This window comes from Porites lutea, chromosome 8, assembly GCF_958299795.1.
Source record: "Porites lutea chromosome 8, jaPorLute2.1, whole genome shotgun sequence".
Taxonomy (NCBI): domain Eukaryota; kingdom Metazoa; phylum Cnidaria; class Anthozoa; order Scleractinia; family Poritidae; genus Porites; species Porites lutea.
This window is the reverse complement of record NC_133208.1, coordinates 31539430-31552033: the sequence shown is the minus strand read 5'-3', so window position 1 is coordinate 31552033 and position 12604 is coordinate 31539430. Positions and strand designations below refer to the sequence as shown.

General features: G+C 40.7%; 2 pseudogenes; both read right to left on the bottom strand.

Annotated features, from left to right (window-relative positions):
- LOC140946813 (uncharacterized) overlaps window positions 1-12147 on the bottom strand; it is a 73647-nt pseudogene extending 61500 nt beyond the window's left edge.
- LOC140946682 (tetratricopeptide repeat protein 28-like) lies at window positions 2955-5885 on the bottom strand (annotated as a pseudogene).
- Window positions 12148-12604: the final 457 nt, after the last annotated feature.

The following is a 12604-nucleotide window of genomic DNA, read 5'->3' as shown; positions in this document are numbered from 1 at the left end:
CGTTCATCCTATAGCATAGTTTTATCTGGGTAAGTACCCTGGCAAAAAGCTAACCCTATAAAGCAGCTTATTTCAAAGGAGGCTTTTTCTTCCCTCATTCCGACCTGGCTAAAAGTTTTATGCACACTGTTGAGGCCAATAATAATAAATGATAAATATAGTTTATTTCACTTTCTTGTAGTTAAATGAACAAGTGATATGTATACAATCCAAAAGATACTACGTAACTACGCTAGGAGTATACCGTTAATTGTCCTAGTAATCATGATGTAAAAAATTCGTCGGCTCTCTTAGTTCTTCTTTATTTGTTTATTGTTCTTTCACTACCAGATCTTAAATTATAACAGACAGATCGTCTTTCAGATTTGAGAATGAGGAATGATTATTGTGATTGCTAGCCACGTCACAGACAAATCGACGACACAGGGAAACCCTTCTTTTTGCTAGAGATGAGACTTTTGCTTCTAAAAGGGCTTGATTATAAGCTGTGCATTCAGGATATATAATTTTGAGTGCTCTCTTTTGAATACATTCTATCCTATCAGACGTTTTGCGGCTTTAGCAATGATACAGTCTATATGTGAGTTCCATTTAAGATCTTCCTTAATAGTTACTCTGAGTAGTTTGTATGTCTTCACAGTCTCAACTACTTGGCTCCCAATACAAATAGGTCTCATCAGTACAGTGTTAGGATTAGCCATTACCTTACTTTAGCATCGTTGCACATTAATTTCAGTCACGTGTACGTAGAGCCTTTCTGCCATGATACGCGCATCAAATGTCGTGGCATTTCCACTCGTAACTGACCCAGCTTAGCCTGAGAAAACAACCAACATTTCGTGACGCCACCACTGGTTTCCCAGCGAAATGACGTCTGAGAAACGAGCGCTGAAATTCCATACTGATGACGTGTCACTACCCAGATCTGGGTAGTACTTTTCTGATTGGTTAAAAATTTGCCTTCACCAATCAGAAGTACTACCAAGATCTGGGTAGTGACGAAAATCAAAATCCATCCCCGATGGGACCCGAAGTAGCTCTCTGAACGGTGGTGTACACGTGCAAGTTATGGAGTGAAATACCTTGTACAACACTCAGGGATCGTACAGAGCATCAATTTTCAGAAATTTTCCAGACCTGAAAAAAGTCTCGAAAATGGAGATGAAGTCTGAAAAAATAGTAAAAAAAAATCTTGAGCTTTTTTTTTTTTCAAAGCTATAACAAATAGTGCTTTATGAGTGAAATGTTTTTCGTTTTGGTCAAATATTATTTAATTTCGCCCGTTTGTTTGCAGCCTATCATGAAAAAATCTTTGTTCCTGCGTTTTTTTAAGGTCTCTGTTGATCACTGACCTATTTGTTAATCTTGAGTCTGGAAAAAGAAATTATTGTTTTGGAAAAAAGTCTGGAAAAGTCTTAAATTTATTTCCTGGTATCTGTGCAAAGGATGAACGGTAGTTAAAAAAAAGGATCAGCTAGTGATTTTTCGAAGTAAAGCAGGGGTGGTAAAACGGACACCGAAAAGAATTGTTACCATTCCTGCCCCATTGGCTCGTTGGAGAACTTCGACGCGAACGCAGGCGTCTAGAGATTTAGAATCACGTTTACAGTTAACGCCATTTGGAAACATGTTGCTAAGCTTTCTCTTTATTTGTCATTAAATGTTTATCTTTACTACCCCAAAATAAAGACATTCATATCAGGTTTATCCGTAAGGATAATTTAATTTTCTCAGTTTTTATCTGTTGATTTCCTAACTTGAGTAATTGTAATACTTGAACATGATGTTTCGACTTTGTCGTCAACATAATTCTACGATTCCGAATCGACGGGAGTGATCGTGGCAGTAACTTTTATGAGACCAAATTTATGGATTCCAGTCGTTGAAAGGAAAATCGAGAGTTACGGCAAAAGGCAAACATTCAGACCCAAGGTGACATTTTCGATTTCTTGAGTTAGGAAATGATCAAGTACAAACTTTGCAAAATAATTGTTATGGATTAGACTGATCGACATGAAACTACTAACTTTTTTGTGCAGATACAACAACTGAATCGGCTTCTGACGAAAACTGCGCAAGGGTGGTGCAGTGGTGGGGGCTCTTGCCTCGCTTCCCCCGGGGGGGGGGAAATCCCTATAATGGCCTTTATGGTGAGGCTCCGACCGAAAGGGGTACCTTTTTCTTGCTTCAGGTATATGAAAGGGTTGGTTTGTTGTTGGTTCTCTTCCTTGCTGAGAGGTTTTTCTCTGGGTGCTCCGGTTTTCCCCTCTCTCCAAAAACGGTCCAACCTTTCGATCCGCAATGCACGGACTCGTTTAAGCGAGTTCTTAACAACTTCTGAGTGCTGCGTGGGAAAACAAACTACCAATTACAATTTATTTATTTATTTTTTTTAGAATGATACTTTGGTCACGTAAAAATTGACGTTACCGTTTGACCTGAATGGATTCTAAATCTCTCTGATATTATAGCAAATATTTATTGTTAAAGTGCAAATAGATAATTAAGGATAAACACTAGAGGTCTTAATAACGAAAGGCTCAATAAAGTTTCGTCGTTGAATTTGCTATGTCAAATTAAATACGCTTTATTTTCAGTTTAAAAACCTGGTGAGATTACATATATACATATTACAATCAAACCTCCATGTGCGACCTTCTCGGATACGCGACATGCTGTTCGAACTTTTAACTAAAATTAGTTTTCCTACTTATAGCACTACTGAAAACTGGACCACCAAATCTTTGCATTTTAGGTGGATACTTAAAGCAAATACTACTCTTCTATACTAACATACTAACCTATGCTCAGGCATGAATATTATGCAATGAAATAACCTTTAGTTTACAACTGGACTAGTTTGGAGTTAGGACAAGTTGGTTTCGCTAGGCTTATATTTGACTTAATTGAGTCGTCAAACCTCATTTCATAATGCAAGGTTGCAAAACTACTGCTTCTATGTTCACGAAAAGATTGGCTCTAAAATGTATACAATTATACTAAACTATAAACCTTGCAACGTTGTTTGCATTGTAATCAAACTTCAATTTGCGATAAAAAAAATCTCGTTTACATAAAAAGTATTTTTTATTTGTAGCTTTAGGGACTAATTAAGGAAGTAGGGTTTTTTTGCAAATTACCTAAAAAGACAGGGAAATTAGATAATCCTAACGTTATTCGTGTCACAATTACAGTATCATTGTCCGAGCTACCGATGTACGCTTCTACATGTACAAAGGTGGTGATTTGAGCTTTTCAAGACATTTTAGAGATTAGAGTACTCAAGGTACCTACACACACACACACAAAATAAGATAAGTGGGAAAAATAATTAAGCCGGCAAAGATAAACCGCTGGGCCAAGCAAGTCAGTTCTCTTTCACAGTAATTCTTTTAATCAATGTTCGTATACTGCAGAGATTGATCCTTTACATTATCCGCTACGGACTACCTCATTGGAATTCTGCGGAAGGGCTGTTTCGTTATTCCATGGTGTGTCGTTAGTGTAATACCTGCAACAGTAATGTATAAGAAACATAAAAATTAATAAAACACATCTACTCAACACAAAAGACTCCAGCTGGGCTAAGTGGCATTTAGGTTCATTTTACATGGAAGAGGGATCCTCAGGCTTTATCGTGGCGGAAGAGGTTTACTTGTTTGAGTTTATCTCATCGCTAAAACTTTCCAATCAATTGGCATCACAAATGAAATGTAGGGTGCACAGCTAAAATAGGTTTGAAACTTCTTGCCTTGATGACCTATGGAATCTCGGTCTTCCCTCTTTGGTCCAAGTTTAGAACCAGTGTACTTCTGTAATTCAGTCAGTGTCAGCGAAAAGCCCTCTAGTTACGGTCAAGACTCCATACACAGTCCATAATTTGTACTTTGCAGTGTTTTCGATCAATGCTGAGATCTAGATCTCCGCCATAATATTTTTGATCCGATTATCTTTATATCAAACAAAAACCTTCCCTGAGCTGTTTGGTTCGGATTCATAACTGGAATTCTCTTCCTATTATATTCAGAAAGAAAACATTTTGTCCTCAAACCCTCACGATCATACTGAACCGTAGCAAATAAAAGAATATTGAATTATTTGTGCCTCATATATCAGAAAAGAGAGAAAAGAATTAAATCATTCTATGTTGTTGTAGGGATTCGGGGCTTAGTGTTTTTTTTTTCAAATGCGAAGTCCCGCATATGCACGGGTTGACTGATAAGTACAGAGGTGTGGTCGAATGTTAAAAAGCGGTTAATTGATATTTTACCTCAGTCATAGTGAAAGCTAACTTCAGATGTAGTCAATAATGTGGCTTTTAAGGGTAAATACTGCTTTCTATTTGGTACTTAAAAGTACCAAATGCACCCAAGTTGATAAAACTGTAATACAAAAAGACCTGACAGACTTCCTATGGCCCTAATTGTCAGAAAACAATTACCTTCACTTTTCTTCACCAAAGTGAAATGACACGTCATCCCCAATCAGCATGAAATGTGCCCACTGCCTCACTTCTGAGAAACGGTTATTTCGCATCCACTTCATGGCCCGGTGAAGACTTTGGCTTGCACTTTTCCCTTGGACAAGGTTTTCGTAGAATCTTCCCATGAATTCCTCTGTTGCTCTGTCTTGTAAGGCCCTCAATGCCACCAACACTGAGCGTGCACCCGATCCTAAGAATGCTCGAGCGATTCCAACAACGCCTTCTGTTTTGATCTGTCCACGTGCGGTATGGCAACAACTAAGGACCACCAGTTTGGCCGACAGTCTAACTTGTGAAATGTCGGTCATTGACAGTAAGTAGTCTGCTTCGTGTGGAAACCCCACTGTGGAGTCAGAGGGGGTAAGAGCAATTTCTCCTCTTTCGGCATCACCATGAGCAGCGAAATGTACGAGGCTCACTGAGGGTATTCTCTGAAGAACCGCCTGCTTTGTTGCTTGCTCTCCTATTAAAAGGTGAGATTCAGGTAGTAGTCTCGCAATCATCTCTGCTTCCCCTTTCGCGCCAGGCAATGGGCAGAGATACCTTAACACTCCCTTGAAATACACATCCGTCACTCTGGCTCACCCACAATCAATGCACCAGTTTCGCTGTGAGAGTCGGCTGGACTGTCCAGAATGAGCTTGAGAGTCGTCAGAGAAGGGACAATTCGTATCCTGAAAGAATCTGATAAATAGCGGCTACTTTCATCGTGTAATGCTGCAAACGGAACTTGGAAGAAGCAGCGATCAGGAACAACAATGATTTTAGATCCTTCTAGCAAGTCACTTACGGGAGCAATCAACATGTTGTAAACCTGAAGAAGTGTTGGTGGTTCAGGGTCCGTGTATACTTCTCCCTCATCTAAAAGAGGACGCAAGGTTGAGAGACTATCTTCCAGATTTGATTCGTTTGTAAGTTGGTTGGCGAATGAAGTGAAGAGTGATCGGTCTTCGCATTGCTCTTGAGGTAAAACGTGAAATTTTCTTAATAAGCTTTCGTGTCCAAACAGGTCATACACAGAGATTTTGCCATGCTTGCTAACATAGCTTTCACAAAGTTTCGTTCTTCGGAAAGCTACCGGTTTGTTTAGTTTCAAAACCCACAAAAATATATTGTCATCGGAGTCATAGGAGATGTAGAGGAAGGTGCTGTTGCCATTTTTCTTAATTACTTCCGCGATGCCAGCAAACGATTCTGGGTTGATGGATATTTCTTTTTCAATGGAGTAGCGGTTTGACATAAGTTCTGCTAGAGCTCTGGCCCGTCCAAGTTCAGCAGCGTGTAAAGCTTCACGGGGTTTCCCACAAGAACAACTCAATGAACAAAACAGCCGATAGGGAGAAGCGTTCTTGTCAAAAAATGATATATTGTGGCTATCTTTGCTTCGTAGAGAAGTAAGCATTTTTTCGTAAATTTGAATGCTTGACCAGAAATCCGATAAGGCTTCAGATGTGTTTCCTAGCTTTAAGTAGCGAGACGCTTCTCCGTCTTTGTAGCCAATTTCTGTGTTGGTGGTAAGTGCTGTATGAAGATATTCTTCAGAATTGGCATATTCTCCTACATATACAAACAGAGCTCCTAGGTTTCCGTAGCTTGTCGCTTCTCCCACTCTGTCGCCAATTTCTGTCTTGATGGTAAGTGCTTTATGAAGATATTCTTAAGCCTTGGCATATTCTCCGACAGATTGAAACACATTTCCTAGGTTTCCGTAGCATATCGCTTCTCCGTTTCTGTCGCCAATTTCTGTGTTGATGGTAAGTGCTTTATGAAGATATTCTTCAGGGTTGGCATATTCTCCGACAGAATGAAACACAGCTCCTAGGTTTCTGTAGCATGTCGCTTCTCCGTTTCTGTCTTGATGGTAAGTGCTTTATGAAGATAATCTTCAGCCTTGGCATATTCTCCGACAGGTTGAAACACATTTCCTAGGTTTACGTAGCATGACGCTTCTCCCACTCTGTCGCCAATTTCTGTGTTGATGGTAAGAGCTTTATGACGATATTCTTCAGCCTAAGCATATTCTCTGACAGATTGAAACCCCTTTTCTTAGCTTTCCGTAGCATGTCGCTCCTCCTTTTCTGTCGCCAATTTCTGTGTAGATGGTAAGTGCTTTATGACGATATTCTTCAGCCTAGGCATATTCACCGAAAGATTGAAACCCCTTTTCTTAGCTTTCCGTAGCATGTCGCTTCTCCATTTCTGTCGCCAATTTCTGTGTTGATGGTAAGTGCTTTATGAAGATATTCTTCAGCCTTGGCATATTTTCCGACAGACTGAAACACATTTCCTAGGTTTCCGTAGCATGTCGCTTCTCCCACTCTGTCGCCAATTTCTGTGTTGATGGTAAGTGCTTTATAAAGATATTTTTCAGCCTTGGCATATTCTCCGACAGATTGAAACACATTTCCTAGGTTTACGTAGCATGTCGCATCTCCGTTTCTATCGCCAATTTCTGCGTTGATGGTAAGTGCCTTATGAAGATATTCTTCTGCCTTGGCATATTCTCCGACAGATTGAAACACATTTCCTAGGCTTCCGTAGCATGTCGCTTCTCCGTTTCTGTGGCCAATTGCTGTGTTGATGGTAAGTGCTTTATGAAGATGTTCTTCAGCCTTGGTATATTCTCCGACAGATTCAAACACAGCTCCTAGGCTTCCGTAGCATGTCGCTTCTCCGTGTTTGTCGCCAATTTCTGTGGTGATGGTAAGTGCTTTATGAAGATATTCTACAGCTTTCCCATATTCCCCCATAGATTGAAACACATTTCCTAGGTTTCCGTAGCATGTCGCTTCTCCGTTTCTGTCGCCAATTTCTGTGTTGATGGTAAGTGCTTTATGAAGATATTCTACAGCCTTGCAATATTCTCCGACAGATTGAAACACTTTTCCTAGGCTTCCGTAGCATGTCGCTTCTCCGTTTCTGTCGCCAATATCTGTGTTGATGGTAAGTGCTTTATGAAGATATTCTTCAGCCTTGGCATATTCTCCGACAGATTGAAACCCCTTTTCTTAGCTTTCCGTAGCATGTCGCTTCTCCGTTTCTGTCGCCAATTTCTGTGCTGATGGTAAGTGCTTTATGACGATATTCTTCAGCCTAGGCATATTCTCCGACAGATTGAAACCCCTCTTCTTAGCTTTCCGTAGCATGTCGCTTCTCCGTTTCCGTCGGCAATTTCTGTGTTGATGGTAAGTCCTTTATGAAGATATTCTTCAGCCTTGGCATATTCTCCGACAGATTGAAACACATTTCCTAGGTTTACGTAGCATGACGCTTCTCCCACTCTGTAGCCAATTTCTGTGTTCATGGTAAGTCCTTTATAAAGATATTCTTCAGCCTTGGTATATTCTCCGACAGATTGAAACACATTTCCTAGGTTTCCGTAGCATGTCGCTTCTCCGTTTCTGTCGCTAATTTCTGTGTTGATGGTAAGTGCTTTATAAAGATATTCTGCAGCTTTGGCATATTCTGCAACAGATTGAAACACATTTCCTAGGTTTACGTAGCATGACGCTTCTCCCACTCTCTCGCCAATTTCTGTGTTGATGGTAACTGCTTTATGAAGATATTCTTCAGCCTTGGCATATTCTTCGACAGATTGAAACACATTTCCTAGGTTTACGTAGCATGTCGCATCTCCGTTTCTATCGCCAATTTCTGCGTTGATGGTAAGTGCTTTATGAAGATATTCTTCTGCCTTGGCATATTCTCCGACAGATTGAAACACATTTCTTAGGCTTCCGTAGGATGTCGCTTCTCCGTTTCTGTCGCCAATTTCTGTGTTGATGGTAAGTGCTTTATGAAGATGTTCTTCAGCCTTGGTATATTCTCCGACAGATTCAAACACAGCTCCTAGGCTTCCGTAGCATGTCGCTTCTCCGTGTTTGTCGCCAATTTCTGAGGTGATGGTAAGTGCTTTATGAAGATATTCTTCAGCCTTGCCATATTCTCCGACAGATTGAAACACATTTCCTAGGTTTCCGTAGCATGTCGCTCCTCTCTTTCTGTCGCCAATTTCTGTGTTGATGGTAAGTGCTTTATGAAGATATTCTTCAGCCTTGCTATATTTTCCTACATTTGCAAACACATTTCCTAGGTTTCCGTAGCATGTCGCTTCTCCGTTTCTGTCAGCAATTTCTGCGTTGATGGTAAGTCCTTTATGAAGATATTTTTCACCCTTGGTATATTCTCCGACAGATTGAAACACATTTCCTAGGTTTCCGTAGCATGTCGCTTCTCCGTTTCTATCGCCAATTTCTGTCTTGATTGTAAGTGCTTTATAAAGATATTCTGCAGCCTTGGCATATTCTCCGAAAGATTGAAACTCATTTCCTAGGATTACGTAGCATGACGCTTCTCCCACTCTATCGCCAATTTCTGTGTTGATGGTAAGTGCTTTATGAAGATATTCTTCAGCCTTGGCATATTCTCCGACAGATTGAAACACATTTCCTAGGTTTCCGTAGCATGTCGCTTCTCCGTTTCTGTCGCCAATTTCTGTGTTGATGGTAAGTGCTTTATGAAGATATTCTTCAGCCTTGGCGTATTCTCCGACAGATTCAAACACATTTCCTAGGTTTACGTAGCATGACGCTTCTCCGTTTCTGTCGCCAATTTCTGTGTTGATGGTAAGTGCTTTATAAAGATATTCTGTAGCCTTGGCATATTCTGCGACAGATTGAAACACATTTCCTAGGTTTACGTAGCATGTCGCTTCTCCCTTTCTGTCGCCAATTTCTGTCTTGATGGTAAGTGCTTTATGAAGATATTCTTCAGCCTTGGCATATTCTCCGACAGATTGAAACACATTTCCTAGGTTTACGTAGCATGACGCTTCTCCCACTCTGTCGCCAATTTCTGTGTTGATAGTAAGTGCTTTATGAAGATAATCTTCAGCCTTGCCATATTCTGCGACAGATTGAAACACATTTCCTAGGCTTCCGTAGCATGTCGCTTGTCCGTTTTTTCTCGCCAATTTCTGTGTTGATGGTAAGTGCTTTATGTAGATATTCTTCAGCCTTGGCATATTCTCCGACAGATTGAAACACATTTCCTAGGTTTCCGTAGCATGTCGCTTTTCCCAATCTGTCGCCAATTTCTGTGTTGATGGTAAGTGCTTTATGAAGATAATCTTCAGCCTTGCCATATTCTCCGACAGATTGAAACACATTTCCTAGGCTTCCGTAGCATGTCGCTTCTCCGTTTCTGTCGCCAAGTTCTGCGTTGATGGTAAGTGCTTTATGAAGATATTCTTCAGCCTTGGCATATTCTCCGACAGATTGAAACACAATTCCTAGGTTTCCGTAGCATGTCGCGTCCCCGTTTCTGTCGCCAATTTCTGCGTGGATGGTAAGTGCTTTATGAAGATATTCTTCAGCCTTGCCATATTCTCCGACAGATTGAAACACATTTCCTAGGCTTCCGTAGCATGTCGCTTCTCCGTTTCTGTCGCCAAGTTCTGCGTTGATGGTAAGTGCTTTATGAAGATATTCTTCAGCCTTGGCATATTCTCCGACAGATTGAAACACAATTCCTAGGTTTCCGTAGCATGTCGCGTCCCCGTTTCTGTCGCCAATTTCTGCGTGGATGGTAAGTGCTTTATGAAGATATTCTTCAGCCTTGCCATATTCTCCGACAGATTGAAACACATTTCCTAGGTTTCCGTAGCATGTCGCGTCCCCGTTTCTGTCGCCAATTTCTGCGTGGATGGTAAGTGCTTTATGAAGATATTCTGCAGCTTTGGCATATTCTGCAACAGATTGAAACACATTTCCTAGGTTTACGTAGCATGACGCTTCTCCCACTCTCTCGCCAATTTCTGTGTTGATGGTAACTGCTTTATGAAGATATTCTTCAGCCTTGCCATATTCTTCGACAGATTGAAACACATTTCCTAGGTTTCCGTAGCATGTCGCGTCCCCGTTTCTGTCGCCAATTTCTGAGTGGATGGTAAGTGTTTTATGAAGATATTCTTCAGCCTTGCCATATTCTCCGACGGATTGAAATACATTTCCTAGGTTTACGTAGCATGTCGCTTCTCCCTTTCTGTCGCCAATTTCTGTGTTGATGGTAAGTGCTTTATGAAGATATTCTTCAGCCTTGCCATATTCTCCGACAGATTGAAACACATTTCCTAGGTTTCCGTAGCATGTCGCGTCCCCGTTTCTGTCGCCAATTTCTGCGTGGATGGTAAGTGCTTTATGAAGATATTCTTCAGCCTTGCCATATTCTCCGACGGATTGAAATACATTTCCTAGGTTTACGTAGCATGTCGCTTCTCCCTTTCTGTCGCCAATTTCTGTGTTGATGGTAAGTGCTTTATGAAGATATTCTTCAGCCTTGCCATATTCTCCGACAGATTGAAACACATTTCCTAGGTTTCCGTAGCATGTCGCGTCCCCGTTTCTGTCGCCAATTTCTGCGTGGATGGTAAGTGCTTTATGAAGATATTCTTCAGCCTTGCCATATTCTCCGACGGATTGAAATACATTTCCTAGGTTTACGTAGCATGTCGCTTCTCCCTTTCTGTCGGCAATTTCTGTGTTGATGGTAAGTGCTTTATGAAGATATTCTTCATCCTTGCTATATTCTCGTACATTTGCAAACACATTTCCTAGGCTTCCGAGGCATGTCGCTTCTCCGTTTCTGTCGCCAATTTCTGCGTTGATGGTAAGTCCTTTATGAAGAAATTCTTCAGCCTTGGCATATTCTCCGACAGATTGAAACACATTTCCTAGGTTTCCGTAGCATGTCGCGTTTCCGTTTCTTTCGCCAATTTCTGTGTTGATGGTAAGTGCTTTATGAAGATATTCTTCAGCCTTGGCATATTCTCCGACAGATTGAAACACATTTCCTTGGTTTCCGTAGCATGTCGCTTCTCCGTTTCTGTCGCCAATTTCTGTCTTGATGGTAAGTGCTTTATGAAGATATTCTTCAGCCTTGGCATATTCTCCAATAGATTGAAACACATTTCCTAGGCTTCCGTAGGATGTCGCTTCTCCGTTTCTGTCGCCAATTTCTGTGTTGACGGTAGGTGCTTTATGAAGATATTCTTCAGCCTTGGCATATTCTCCTACATTTGCAAACACAGCTCCTAGGCTTCCGTAGCATGTCGCTTCTCCGTTTCTGTCGCCAATTTCCGTAGCATGACGCTTCTCCCACTCTGTCGCCAATTTCTGTGTTGATGGTAAGTGCTTTATGAAGATATTCTTCAGCCTTGGCATATTCTCCGACAGATAGAAACACCGCTCCTTGGTTTACGTAGCATGACGCTTCTCCGTCTTTTTCTTCGATTTCTTTGTAAACGCAGAGTGCAATTTTGAGGACTGCTTGTGCTTCCTGGTATTCACTTTTTTGGAAGTACAGTTTTGATAACATCAAGGCTGTGTTACCTTCTTTTTTTTTCTCTTAAGATTACGAAGTAGGACTTAAAGCTTTTTGCCAGATTCTATAGCTGGTGAAAGTTTCGTAATAGCAGCATTTCCATAAAACAGCCTCTTGTTCAACGCTATACGCACTATTGTGGCAAGTTCATGTTCGTTTTCTAAGATTTTGTTGTTTAGTAGTGTTAAGCACTCGTTCCACAGCTCGATAGCCTGGACAACTCGTTTAGTGGTCCTAAGAAGATCGGCGGCAATCATGCCATGGTGAATAGCTTCTTGAACAGTGCCCATTTGGGTCTTTTCTGAAACATAAACAGATAAAAAAAACAAGACCAGAATAATTAGCAAATAGTTCTACGGAAATAGAGTTAATCTTAAATAAAAAAATAAGGAAGCCAGTTAGAAACGTTCATAATAATAAGCTTTTGGCTTAAGAAAAAGCTACGAAAACAATAAGGTTTTCTTTAAAATGTAAAGCTTTTTCTTATACGTAACGACTCCGTGGTCTGGTCAGGTGTCATTTAAAATTGTAAATTAAGCTGATGCTATCGTAGTTGTGATTCCACGAAACAGTCTGTTTCGGTTAAATGGACTTACCCAGGAATACAAAGTTACGAAAGATTTCGGTTACCCGCATCGTCAGAATAAAGCTACTTACATTTAAAAGCAGTTAACTTGTTCAAGTAAATGATCATGAGTTCTGTTTGTTGAAATCTAAGTCTATAGAACATGTATCTGCATG